Source organism: Schistocerca serialis, unplaced genomic scaffold (assembly GCF_023864345.2).
Source record: "Schistocerca serialis cubense isolate TAMUIC-IGC-003099 unplaced genomic scaffold, iqSchSeri2.2 HiC_scaffold_1261, whole genome shotgun sequence".
In the NCBI taxonomy this organism is placed as follows: Eukaryota; Metazoa; Arthropoda; class Insecta; order Orthoptera; family Acrididae; genus Schistocerca; species Schistocerca serialis.
In genome coordinates, this window is record NW_026047471.1 from 7,546,130 (window position 1) to 7,559,314 (window position 13,185).

The window sequence follows — 13,185 nt, forward strand, 5'->3', positions numbered from 1 at the left end:
TGGACATTTCTATCTCATTGACTTTTCCATTCACCCTTACCTTTGCCCAGCTCACCATTTTTCACTTCTGCACTCATCCCCCCCTCCCTCCCTCCCTCCCTCCCTCCCTCCCTCCCTCTTCTATTTTGGGCTTGTTTCACTGCTGTCACTAAAACCCATCTGTCTCCCCCCTCCGATATTTCAACACTGCTCTATACTGTCCTTTCATCTTCTCCCACACTTTTGCCTAGATGACTATCACTGGCTAGTGCCTGTACACACTCATTTTTCTGAGTAATTTCCATTATAATAATGACAAGCATGTTTGCTGTGTCACATTATGTAGCTGATGAATACAGATATTGTGAGATGTTTCTTACACAAATACTAACTGCTTCTGCTACCCTATCTTCCCTCATCTAATATTTACAAATTATGTGCCCTGTACATTATGGTGAATATTAGTTGTCCATCATCCTTTATTGTGTTTTAGCTGATTGTCTGCTGTTCCCAGTTATTTATTTACCTCAGCCTTATGTCAGATAGAAAAAGGAATTAAATTATTGTACAGCATAAAACAAACCTACTGTATTTATTTGTTTGTTTTTAAAAGTATAAATACAATACACAAACTATAAAATTAAGCCCTTTACAAATTTATTGTAATATTAATTCAAGACAAAACTTGATTACCTTTCCATTTCTGCTCACACTCCTAAGAGGGAAATGTCTTTGAGCTTAGCAACTCTGAAAACTGTGAAATCAATATTAAAGTTGGTAATTTTTACACACTTCCAGCATCCCACTTCCCTGCCCCCTTATAGTGGTGCTTGGGTAAGGGATCTTGTACCTAAAATATTTTCCCCAAGATGGTGAGTTATATATGTACAAAGTGTGGTAGAGATGTCTTCTGTGGTTTCTGAGTTTTGCCTACATGTTACCTGCTTCCCTCATAACCTTTCATTCAGTTTTATGTTTTAATAGTTTTAACACCTACATAGAGAGTGCTGTAAAGGGTACATCCAAAGAGATACATTCAAAGGAGGTGGAGAGCAAGAAACAGCCACAAATTCAATGAATTCTGTGACTGATCAAAGCAGAGAAAACTGGCACGAAGAATGATTTCACACATTCCAGTAGAAAAGCTGGGACACTGATTCGGGAGCTGGGAGAAGACCTGTCCCATAACACAAATAATTGCCAGTAATTGAATGAGAGTTTCCAAGGTTCCAGCAGATAAAACATGTGTTCAACAAGTAAACAGAGAACTTACTGAGGTCAAGAAATCTCTAGAATCTAGAGCAAAATTCTCATCTCAATTTATGACCACTGAATAGAAGACTGTCCTTACTGACATGAAATGTAGAAAAGCAGGTGCAGATGGGCTTTACTCAGGAATTCTGGTGCACAACAGTCCTACCTTTTTAATGTAATTCTTCACAATGGAACATTACCATCAAAATTTAAGAGCACTTAAGTTATTGTTATCAAAATTACAGGGAAAGAAGGAACTGCTTCAGAGCACATTTGTATTTAGCTATGGTTACAAATTCCTGGAAAAAATTATATTAGACAGAATACAAACCAAATTAAGTATGTGGTACCAACTGAACAAGATAGATTACACCTTGTAGAAGTTGCTGTGAGCAAGTGCTCTCCTTGTCTACTCACACAGAAACTAGGTACCAGAAATTAAAGACCAGGATAGTTTTCATTCACATGTCAGCAGCTTATGACATGATGTGGCGTACTGGTATAATATTGAAATTTCTGATAACTATACCTTATAAGACTAAGTAACCTCTTAAGGAACATGTTCAAAAATTAGCAGTGTGAAGTACACCAAGTTAAAAAGAAGAGCAGACAATGTTTACTCTAATGATGGCTCACCTCAAGGCTCTGTTCTTGCTCTGGCCTTATTCAGTATGTAACAGCAGACCTGCCAGAACTCCAGTATGCAGGATGTGATGACAGACTAAGGTTTCTAAAACAAAAGTAAATCTTTTCCACCTCTCTAATCATTTAGCAGCAGCAAAGATCAACCCACAGTTTGGCCCTATTGCATTGCCAATCACAGTAATATGCCAACTTACCATGGCATCCCATTAGACAGAACTCTGACATAGCATAAACACCTTTCCAACACAGCTAAGAAAGTACAAAGATGAGTGAACTTGGCGAGGAAGTTGGTAGGTAGTATATGGGAAGCAAACATGTCAGTTGTCCGTGGAGCATGTCTTGCATTGATATATAGGGTGCATTTTAAAAAATCATAACTATTATGTTATTTGTGCGTGAACAATGTACTGTTGGAATGAGCATACTCTCGAGTTTTACATGGTTCCCACTAGGTAGCAGCAGTGTGCACCCACTTCAGTTCTAGTAAAAATGGTGACAAGACAACAGAAAGCATTTTGTGTTCTACATTTTGCACAATGCAAGTAATAACTGTTCAGTGTGACTTTCGTACTAGGTATGGTGTGGATCCTCCTACAACACAGAGCATTAGACAATGGCATGAACAATTCTGAGAAACAGGTTGTTTGTGTAAAGGCAAATCCCTGCACCAACCCTGAGTGCCTGAAACAGACATCGAACACCTCTGCCATAATTTCACAAGGAGTCCACAGAAACCTGTTCGCTGTGCAGCTCAACAGCTCAACATGCTCCTGCTGTGCATCTGGCATGTGTTGCATTGACATTTACACATGAAACCATAAAAAATTGAGCTACGGCAAGTTCTTCGGGAAAGTGGCAAACAACAACGTGTGGTGTTCTGTAATTTCGTTCTGGGCAAGATGGAGGATGACAGTTTTCTTCCACGTTTAGTATTTAGTGATGGGGCAACATTCCATTTAAATGGAAAGGTGAACCATTGTAATGTGAAAATATGGGGTACAGAACAACCACATGAGGCTGTACAACATGAGAGGGCTTTCCAAAATTTAATGTGTTTCATGCAGTTTCATGAGAAAAGGCGTATGGTCCATTTTTCTTTGCCAAGAACACTGTTACAGGAAGCACATATCTTGATATTCTTTAGAACTTTATTTTCCCACAGTTGGAGACTGATTCGAACGACTTCATTTACCAACAGGATGGGAAACCGCCACACTGTCATCAGGAAGTGGGGGAGATTTTAAATCAAAGAATTACTGAACAATGAATCGATTGCACTGGAGGAAATGATTCAGCCATACATTACTGGCCTCCAAGGTCACGAGATCTGACTGTATGTAATTATTTCTTGTGGGGGTTATAAAAAACTCTATTTATGTGCCTCCATTACCAACAACAATGAATGAACTGAGACATCGCATAACAGCAGCTGGGGAAGCTGTAACTCAAACATGCTTGTTGCAGTGTGCGAACAATTTGAATACCATATTTCCATATGCCGTGCATCTCAAGGGGGGCCATATTGAACACCTACACCTATGAAAAGGTATTGGGGGGACTTTTGAGTCTCCTGTTCATCAAAATTAGAAAAACCATTGTATACATTTATTAGTTCAGAAATATAGATGTGCCAAATCAGATGATTCTTTTTTTTTATAAACCCTGTACTCTGCAGTAGAATATTGCACATGAGTGTGGTTCTGCAGCGCACATGTGAAAAAATGATGATGATTACTTGAATGATTCTATGAAAACCGTTAGTGACTCAGTGCTGGCTAAAAATACTATCGAACATCTGTGTTGTCTGCTTTTGTTGAAAGGTGGCTCTGTACAATCTTTGCAAGCAAGTCTAAAAATGAATCAGTCCCCCTTCACAAAGTTTTACTCTTGCCGCATAGGAAATGCCTCAAATCCAGAAGACCAGCATATGAAATAGAAATCCAAATACTCTCCACTGGGTTGAACTGTGATGCTAAATGGAAATGTAAGTGGTAAGCCGTGAAAACCGGGTGTCATCAGCTTATTGGCAACTCAACTTTTAAAGTTCCTGGAAAGGTGTTGGGTAAAGCTTTATACATTTCAAACTGGAGAAGGTATGTGCAAATACACCATGCACAAATGGCGTGTTTGCACTGATAGGATGTGTGTCTTTGGTGATGTACAGACAATAAGCCACATTGTAAATACGTGCCCTAATAGATGTTTCCCTAGTGGTATTGAGTCTGCATGAAGTATCTGAAAAGGTGCTTCACTGGGCTTAGTCTTCCAACATTTGTTTGTAGTCTGGACTACTGAATGTTTATATACCCTAAATAGTTGTGCATGTGTATTTTTTGGTGCACCAAGCTACATAAATTTAAGTATTAACTGTGTTTTTTGTACTTGTCACTTCTTTTTCCACGTGTTTTTACTTTTAGGAAGCTTTAATTTTCGAGTACTAGTAATAGTGTTCCATAGATTTTGTGTTTGTTTTGAATACAGTCCAGAGACAGTTAGTGCTTATTTTCATTGTTTCCAACAAGAAGTGTCTAGTAACCACAGTTTAGTCAGCTATCAGCCGCCTTTAGTGAATTAGCAGTCTAGTTAAAAGTTGATTACTTAACTCTCTACAGTAAATTGTTGATTTCTTAGGATGGATAGAATGTGTGACTGCTGTGTACGAATGCAGGAGGAGCTGGCCACTGTTTGCGAACAGCTGAACATGCTGATGGCCACGGTCAGCTGTCTTCAGTCTGCTGCCTCAGAGTGTAGCGGCAATGGGGAATCTGGTGCGTCACATGGCACACACCAGGTGTTACATGCTTCACCCACGGTCCCTGCTTTCGAGACATCTTCGCGGGTACTGGACCCGGCTGGGCCACCCTCTCCCCAAGTAGAGTGGCGGGTTCAATGGCGTTCGCGTTGCTTGACACGGAGGGTCAATGTGGAGGCTGGCCGTGCCAGTGAGTGGACATGTGGCTGCTCCTTCAGCAAGGTCTGAACAGGCACACGAGGGGGGGGGGGGGGTTATTAGTGATTGGGAGCTCCATTGTTAGGTGGGTGATGGAGCCCCTAAGGGAAATAGCAGAAAGGTCGGGGAAGAAGGCCAGTGTTCACTCTGTCTGCTTGCCGGTGGGTGTCTCATCCGAGATGTGGAGGAGTCCCTGCCAGCGGTAATAGAGAGCAGTTGGTGCACCTGACTGCAAATTGTTGCTCATGTTGACAGCAATGAGTTCTGCTGTCTGGGTTCAGAGTTCATCCTGAGTTCATACAGGCAGTTGGCATAGTTGGTGAAGGTGGAAAGTCTCGCTCATGGGGTGGAATCTGAACTAACTATTTGTAGTGTCATTCCCAGAACCGATCACGGTCCTCCACTTTGGAGCCGATTGGAAGGCTTAAACCAGAGGCTGAGACGATTCTCCTGAGATCTGGGGTGCAAATTTCTTGACCTCCACTATCGGGTGGGGAAATGTAGGGTCCCCCTGAATAGGTCAGGCATGCACTACACACAGGGAATGACAATATTAATGTGGTAATAGTAAACTGCAGGAGGGTCTATAGAAAGATCCCAGAACTGCTCTCATTCATAAATGGTTACAATGCCCACATAGTACTATGGATGGAAAGTTGGCTGAAACCAGATGTAAACAGCAATGAAATTTTAAACTCAGATTGGAATGTATATCACAGAGACAGGCTGGACAGTGAAGGGGGAGGCGTGTTTATAGTGATAAAAAGTGCAATAGTAGCAAAGGAAATTGACAGGGATCCAAAATGTGAAATAATTTGGGTGAAGATCACGGTTAAAGCAGACTCAAACATGGTAATTGGATGTCTTTATAGGCCCCCTGGCTCAGCAGCTGTTGTGGCAGAACACCTGAAGGAAAATTTGAAAAGTATTTAGAGTAGATTTCCCGACCACGTTATAGTTCTGGGTGGAGATTTTAATTTACCAGATATAGACTGGGAGACTCAAACGTTTATAACAGGTGGCAGGGACAAAGAATCCAGTTAAATTTTTTAAAGTGCATTATCTGAAAACTACCTTGAGCAGTTGAACAGAGAATCGACTCGCAATAACATGTTAGACCTTCTGGTGACAAACAGACCTGAACTATTTGAAACAGTTAACGCAGAACAGGGAATCAGTGATCATAAAGCAGTTACAGCATCAGTTATTCAGCCATAAATAGAAATATTAAAAAAGGTAGCTAAATTTTTCTGTGTAGTGAAAGTGACAAAAAACAGATTTCAGAGTACTTGATGGCTCCACAAAAGTATTATCTAATGTACAGATAGTGTTGAGGATCAGTGGACAAAGTTCAAAACCATTGTACAATATGCATTAGATGAGTATGTGCCAAGCAAGACTATAAGAGATGGAAAAGAGCCACAGTGGTACAACAACTGAGTTAGAAAACTGCTTCGGAAGCAAAGGGAACTTCACAGTAAACATAAACATAGCCAAAGCCTTGCATACGAACAAAAATTACGTGAAGCAAAATGTAGTGTGAGGAGGGCTATGTGAGAGGTGTCCAACGAATTGAAAGCAAAGTTCTATGTTCTGACTTGGCAGAAAATCCTAAGAAATTTTGGTCTTATGTCAAAGCGGTAAGTGGATCAAAACAAAATGTCCAGACACTCTGTGACCAAAATGGTACTGAAGCAGAGGATGACAGACAAAAGGCTGAAATACTAAGTGTCTTTCTCCAAAGCTGTTTCACAGAGGAATACTGTACTCTAGTTCCTTCTCCAGACACTGGACTCACATTCGGGAGGACGATGGTTCAATCCCGCGTCTGGCCATCCTGATTTCGGTTTTCCGTGATTTCCCTAAATCGCTCCAGGCAAATGCCGGCATGATTCCTTTCAAAGGGCACGGCCGACTTCCTTCCCCGTCCTTCCCTAATCCGATGAGACCGATGACCTCGCTGTCTGGTCTCCTTCCCCAAAACAACCAACCAACAACCAACCTTCTCCAGATTGTCGCACAGATGACAAAATGGTAGATATCGAAATAGATGACAGAGGGATAGAAAAACAAATAAGATCGCTCAAAAGAGGAAGGGCCGCGGGACCTGATGGGATATCAGTTCGATTTTACACAGAGTACGTGAAGGAACTTGCCCCCCTTTTTGCAGCGGTGTATCGTAGGTCTCTAGAAGAGTGTAGCATTCCAAAGAATTGGAAAAGGGCACAGGTCATCCCCGTTTTCAAGAAGGGACGTCGAACAGATGTGCAAAACTATAGACCTATATTTCTTACGTCGATCAGTTGTAGAATTTTGGAACACATATTATGTTCGAGTATAATGACTTTTTTGGAGACTGGAAATCTACTCTGTAGGAATCAGCAAGGGTTTCAAAAAGACGATTGTGTGAAACCCAGCTCGCGCTATTTGTCCACGAGACTCATAGGGCCATAGACATGCGCTCCCAGGAAGATGCTGTGTTTCTTGACTTCCGCAAGGCATTTGATACAGTTTCCCACAGTCATTTAATGAACAAAGTAAGAGCATATGGACTATCAGACAAATTGTGTGATTGCGTTGAAGAGTTCCTAGGTAACAGAACGCAGCATGTCATTCTCAATGGAGAGAAGTCCTCCGAAGTAAGAGTGATTTCAGGTATGCCGCAGGGGAATGTCGTAGGACCATTGCTATTCACAATATATATAAATGACCTTGTGGATAACATCGGAAGTTCAGTGAGGCTTTTTGTGGATGGTGCTGTAGTATATCGAGAGGTCGCATCAATGAAAAATTGTACTGAAATGCAGGAGGATCTGCAACGAATTGATGCATGGTGTGGGGAATGGCAATTGAATCTCAATGTAGACAAGTGGAATGTGCTGTGAATACATAGAAAGATCATTTATCATTTAGCTACAATATAGCAGCTCAGCAATTGGAAGCAATTAATTCCGTAAATTATCTGGAAGTAGGCATTAGGAATGATTTAAAATGGAATGACCATATAAAATTAATCGTCAGTAAAGCAGATGCCAGACTGAGATTCATTAGAAGAATCCTAAGGAAATGCAGTCCGAAAACGAAGGGAGTAGGTTACAGTACACTTGTTCACCCACTGCTTGAATACTGCTCACTGGTGTGGGATCCATACCAGATAGGGTTGATAGAAGAGATAGAGAAGATCCAACGGAGAGCAGTGCGCTTCGTTACAGGATCATTTAGCAATCATGAAAGCATTACGGAGATGATAGATAAACTCCAGTGGAAGACTCTGCAAGAGAGACGCTCAGTAGTTCGGTACGGGCTTTTGTTGAAATTTCGAGAACATTTTCACCGAGGAGTCAAGCAGTATATTGCTCCCTCCTACATATACCTCATGAAGAGACCATGAGGATAAAATGAGAGAGATTAGAGCCCACACAGAGGCATACCGACAATCTTGCTTTCCACGAACAACACGAGACTGGAATAGAAGGGAGAACTGATAGAGGTACTCAAGGTACCCTCTGCCACACACCATCAGGTGGCTTGTGAACTATGGATGTAGATGTAGATGTATAAATATGTATGTCAGTTTTCTTGTTGCCATTGATACATGTGGTGCTGCTGCTGCTGCTGCTGCTAGTAATCATATGTTATATTATCACAATGATTTACTTTCGAATTTTCAGTGATATTGTTATTAATATAAATTTTTTGTATTTTCCTCACAGGGATGGGCCTCGACCTTTTGGGTTGGCAATTACTGGTAGTGCACACCAGCCAACATTTAGCAGTTAATCTGAGACCAAAAGTCGTATTATGATTGAAAATCGGGATGATGTGGTGCGGCCAAATGTTAGTAGCAGTGGAGGAACTCCTGGTTCTAGCAAATCTTGTGATGGCACACCAAGCCCTGCTGGAAGTACACCTGTCAAAGGTGATCAGGCAGATAATAGCCTAGCTGGAACCCAAGTAGTTATCGGAGTAACTGACAACAAGCATCGCTCAACAAGCAATTCAGAAATGTAAGTTAATAAATGAAAATATATCTCCAGCAAGTTGTGTGTACTCTTTCCTTTCTTCTTGACTGTAATTGTATCCAAGCTATCTTAGAAAATTTGCAGTTGGTTCTTGGTTATCACCTTGCAATTTATGTGTTAAACAATGGCATCTCTAGGTTGGAATATCAGTAATATTAGGAAAATTATAGATTGCTACTTACCATAAAGATGACCTGTTGAGCTGCAGGCAGACACAATGAAAACCCTGTTACACATTAATAGCTTTTGGACAAAGCCTTTTTCAGCAAAGGAAACATCTCATATCCTGACAAGAAAGCACACATCATGCATGCATGACCACTAGCAAATGATCGAAGCATCTAAACTTTGGCATTCTTCAGTAGCACTATATTCACTTACATACGTGACTCACTCCTTCAAATACACTGGTCAACACAATTAGGGAATCAGTTGAGATGTCTGGGTTCAGAAGTATTGTCATTGACAGAATGAACTAAAATGGTTCAACATCTTTCTGTTGGTTCTACGGGGTGGAGACAACAACATTACGAAACTTTATGGCAGATTAAAACTGTGTGCTGAATTGAGACTCAAACTTGGGTCCTTTGCCTTTCATGGGAAAGTGCTCTACCTCTGAACTACAGAAGCATTCCTGGAGTGCTAATTCTGCAAGGTTTACAGGAGAGCTTCTGTGAAGTTTGGGAGGTAGGAGACGGGATACTGGCAGAATTGAAGCTGTGAGGATGGGGCATGAATCGTGCTTGGGTAGCTCAGATGGTAGAGCACTTGCCACGAAAGGCAAAGTTCCCGAGTTCGAGTCTCAGTCCGGCACACAGTTTTAATCTGCCAGGAAGTTTCATATTAGCACACACTCCGCTGCAGAAGGCAAATCTCTCTCAACAATATTACGATCACTGAGATAGTGGTAATAACGTAAAGCTACTGCAGATGGGATTGGTGTTGACTTGTGTTTACTCTACCAAACGAATTACACAAGTAGTTGGATTCAGGGAGAGCCATAGGATGGATGGAAGTGGGACAGACACAGAGAGAGGTGGCTGCAGGCATTTGAGTGTCCCAGAGTGTAATATCTAGGACCTGGACACAATTTCAGACAACAGGAACCATTAAAATAAGGCAAGGCCAAGGTCATCCATGGGTAACATCAACAAGAGATGACAATTATCTCTGGTTAACAGCTCGTCGAGACAGGAGGCTGAATGCACCTCAACTGCAATGCACCCTCCAGGCAGCAACAAGATGAAATCGCCTTCGGGAATGTGGCCTGTATTCATGGAGGCCTATGGTGTGTGTCCCATTAAAACCATGACACCAGCTAGCCCACAGAAACTGAGTGAAGGAACATCAGGATTGGAGTCTTACTTTTCACAGATGAGTCTAAGATTTTGTGTTCAGCCAGACAACGCCATTCCCTTATCTGGAGAGAATGTGGAATTCAGAACAATCCTGCTTCTGTGCAGGAAACATCACCATATCACGGTGGTTGACGAATAGTGTGGGCAGGAGTCAGTATTGGTGGATGTACGGACCTCTATGCTGTTCAGAATGGTGCTTTGACTGCTCAGAGGTATAGATACGAGATCCTTCGACCTTCTGTTGTGTCGTACACAAGTGCCATGGGAGATGGGTTCCTTTTGGTGAACGATAACACTCTTCGTACAGAGCTGCACTGGTGGAAAATGTGCTTGAAGCTGAGGTAATTGAACAAATGGAGTGGCTAGCTTTTTCACTGGATTTCAACACAATTGAGCGTGTCTAGGATGCATTTGGCAGACACATTGCAGCCACATCAGCACCTCCCACAACTGTTGCAGAGCTGGATATTGCACTCATGGAAGAATGGTCAAATATCCCTCAAGAGCTGATTCATAACCTCACACTGTCCGTGCCATGCAGGTGTGCACCTGTACTGGCTGCCTGAGTTGATCACGCACAATATCATAGGGCAACTAAATGACTGTATCACTATTATGGTAGCCTCATGGTGCCTCACTCTATGTAATTGCCATGTAAACCTCAAGTAAAGAGTTGAGACAGCAAAATATCGTACTTTATCTCACACACATTCCACTTGTAACTGCTTCCCTTTCACGCATCTCAACTCTTACAACTGCTATCTGATTTCTGTACAAATTGTAAAGAGCCTTCTGCTCCCTGTATTTTATGCCTGCCACCTTAAGAGTTTGAAAGAGAATATTCCAGTCAAAATTGTCAAAAGCTTTCTGTAACTCTACAGATGCTATAAATGTAGGTTTGTCTTTTCTTAACCTGTCTTCTATGAGAAGTTGTAAGATCAGTATTGCCTCACATCTTCCTACATTTCTATGGAATCAAAACTGAACTTCCCCCTACTTCAGCTTCTATCAGTTTTCCCAATCTTCTATAAAGAATTCATGTTAGTATTTTGCAGCCGTGACTTATTAAACTGATAGTTTCTCACCTGTCAGCACCTGCTTACTTTGGAATTAGAAATATTATATTCTTCTTGAAGTCTGAAGTCTGAGAGTATTTTGCTTGTCTCATACATCTTGCTCACCAGATGGAAGAGGTTAGTCATGGCTGGCTCTCCCTGAGTTTTCAGTAGTTCTAACAGAATGTCGTCTACTCTCGGGGCCTTGTTTTGGCTTAGGACTTTCAGTACTCTGTGAAATTCTTCACGCAGTATTATATCTTCCTTCTCACCTTCATCAAGATCCTCTTCCATTTCCAAAATGTTACCCTCAAGTGTATTTCCTGTCTATTGACTCTCCATATACTCCTTCCACCTTTCTGCTTTCCCATCTTTGCTTAGCTCTGGTTTTCCATCTGATGTCTTGAAATTAACACAGGTAGTTCCCTTTTCTGCAAAAGTTCCTGCTTAGCCATTTTGCATTTCCTGTCAGTCTCAGTTTTTAGACATTTGTATTCTCTTTTGCCTGCTTCATGTACTGCATTTTTATATTGTCTCCATTCATCAAGTAAATTCAATATCTCTCGTTTTACCCAAGGACTTCTGCTAGCACTTGTCTTTTTACCTACTTGATCCTCTGCTGCTTTCACTATTTCATCTCTCAAAGCTATCCATTCTTGTTCTATTCTATTCTATTCCTTTCCCCCCATCTTGTCAGTCATTCTCTAATGCTTCCTCTGAAACTCTTTACAATCTCAGGTTCTTTCAGAGTATTCCTATCTTTTTGCAGTTTCTTCAGTTTTAAACTACAGTTCATCACCAATAAATTGTGCCCAGGGGCCACATCTGCCCCTAGAAATGTCTTACAATTTAAAACTTTGTTCCTCCATCTTTCTGTGTCATCTGGCCATTTTCAGAATCTTATCAATATTCATCCATAAACTTTCAGCTGCTAATCTTGTACTCAAATGAAGAAGCTTGTTCAAAGATCTTCCAAAATTCAGGTACAGTCTGAGTCCTCAAATATGTTTGTCCAAGCAAGTGTGACATAGGTATCTCAACTCTGCCATGTTTGGCTATAGATGAATTTTTGAAATGAACATGTGCTTCAGAGGGAACAATTGACAACAACGGGGAAAGAAATACAGTAGAAGAAGAATGGGTAACTTTGAGGAATGAAATAGTAAAGGCAGCAGAGGATCAAGTAGGTAAAAAGACGAGGGCTAGTAGAAATCCTTGGGTAACAGAAGAGATATTGAATTTACTTGATGAAAGGAGAAAATACAAAAATGCAGTAAGTGAAGCAGGTAAAAAGGAATACAAACGTCTCAGAAATGAGATCGACAGGAAGTGCAAAATGGCTAAGCAGGGATGGCTAGCGGACAAATGTAAGGATGTAGAGGCTTATCTTAAAAGGGGTAAGATAGATACTGCCTACAGGAAAATTAGAGAGACCTTTGGAGAAAAGACAACCACTTGTATGAATATCAAGAGCTCAGATGGAAACCCAGTTCTAAGCAAAGAAGGGAAAGCAGAAAGGTGGAAGGAGTATATAAAGGGTCTATACAGGGGCGATGTTCTTGAGGACAATATTATGGGAATGGAAGAGGAGGTAGATGAAGATGAAATGGGAGATATGATACTGCGTGAAGAGTTTGACAGAGCACTGAAAGACCTAAGTCAAAACAAGGCCCTGGGAGTAGACAACATTCCATTAGAACTACTGACAGCCTTGGGAGAGCCAGGCCTAACAAAACTCTACCATCTGGTGAGTAAAATGTATGAGACAGGCGAAATTCCCTCAGACTTCAAGAAGAATGTAGTAATTCCAATCCCAAAGAAAGCAGGTGTTGACAGATGTGAAAATTACCGAACTCTCAGTTTAATAAGCCACAGCTGCAAAATACTAATGTGAATTCTTTACAGACGAATGGAAAAACTGG

General features: G+C 41.2%; 1 pseudogene; it reads left to right on the plus strand.

The window, feature by feature from the left end:
• Positions 1-13,185, plus strand: part of LOC126438173 (protein HIRA-like) — a 450,749-nt pseudogene that overhangs the window by 335,492 nt on the left and 102,072 nt on the right.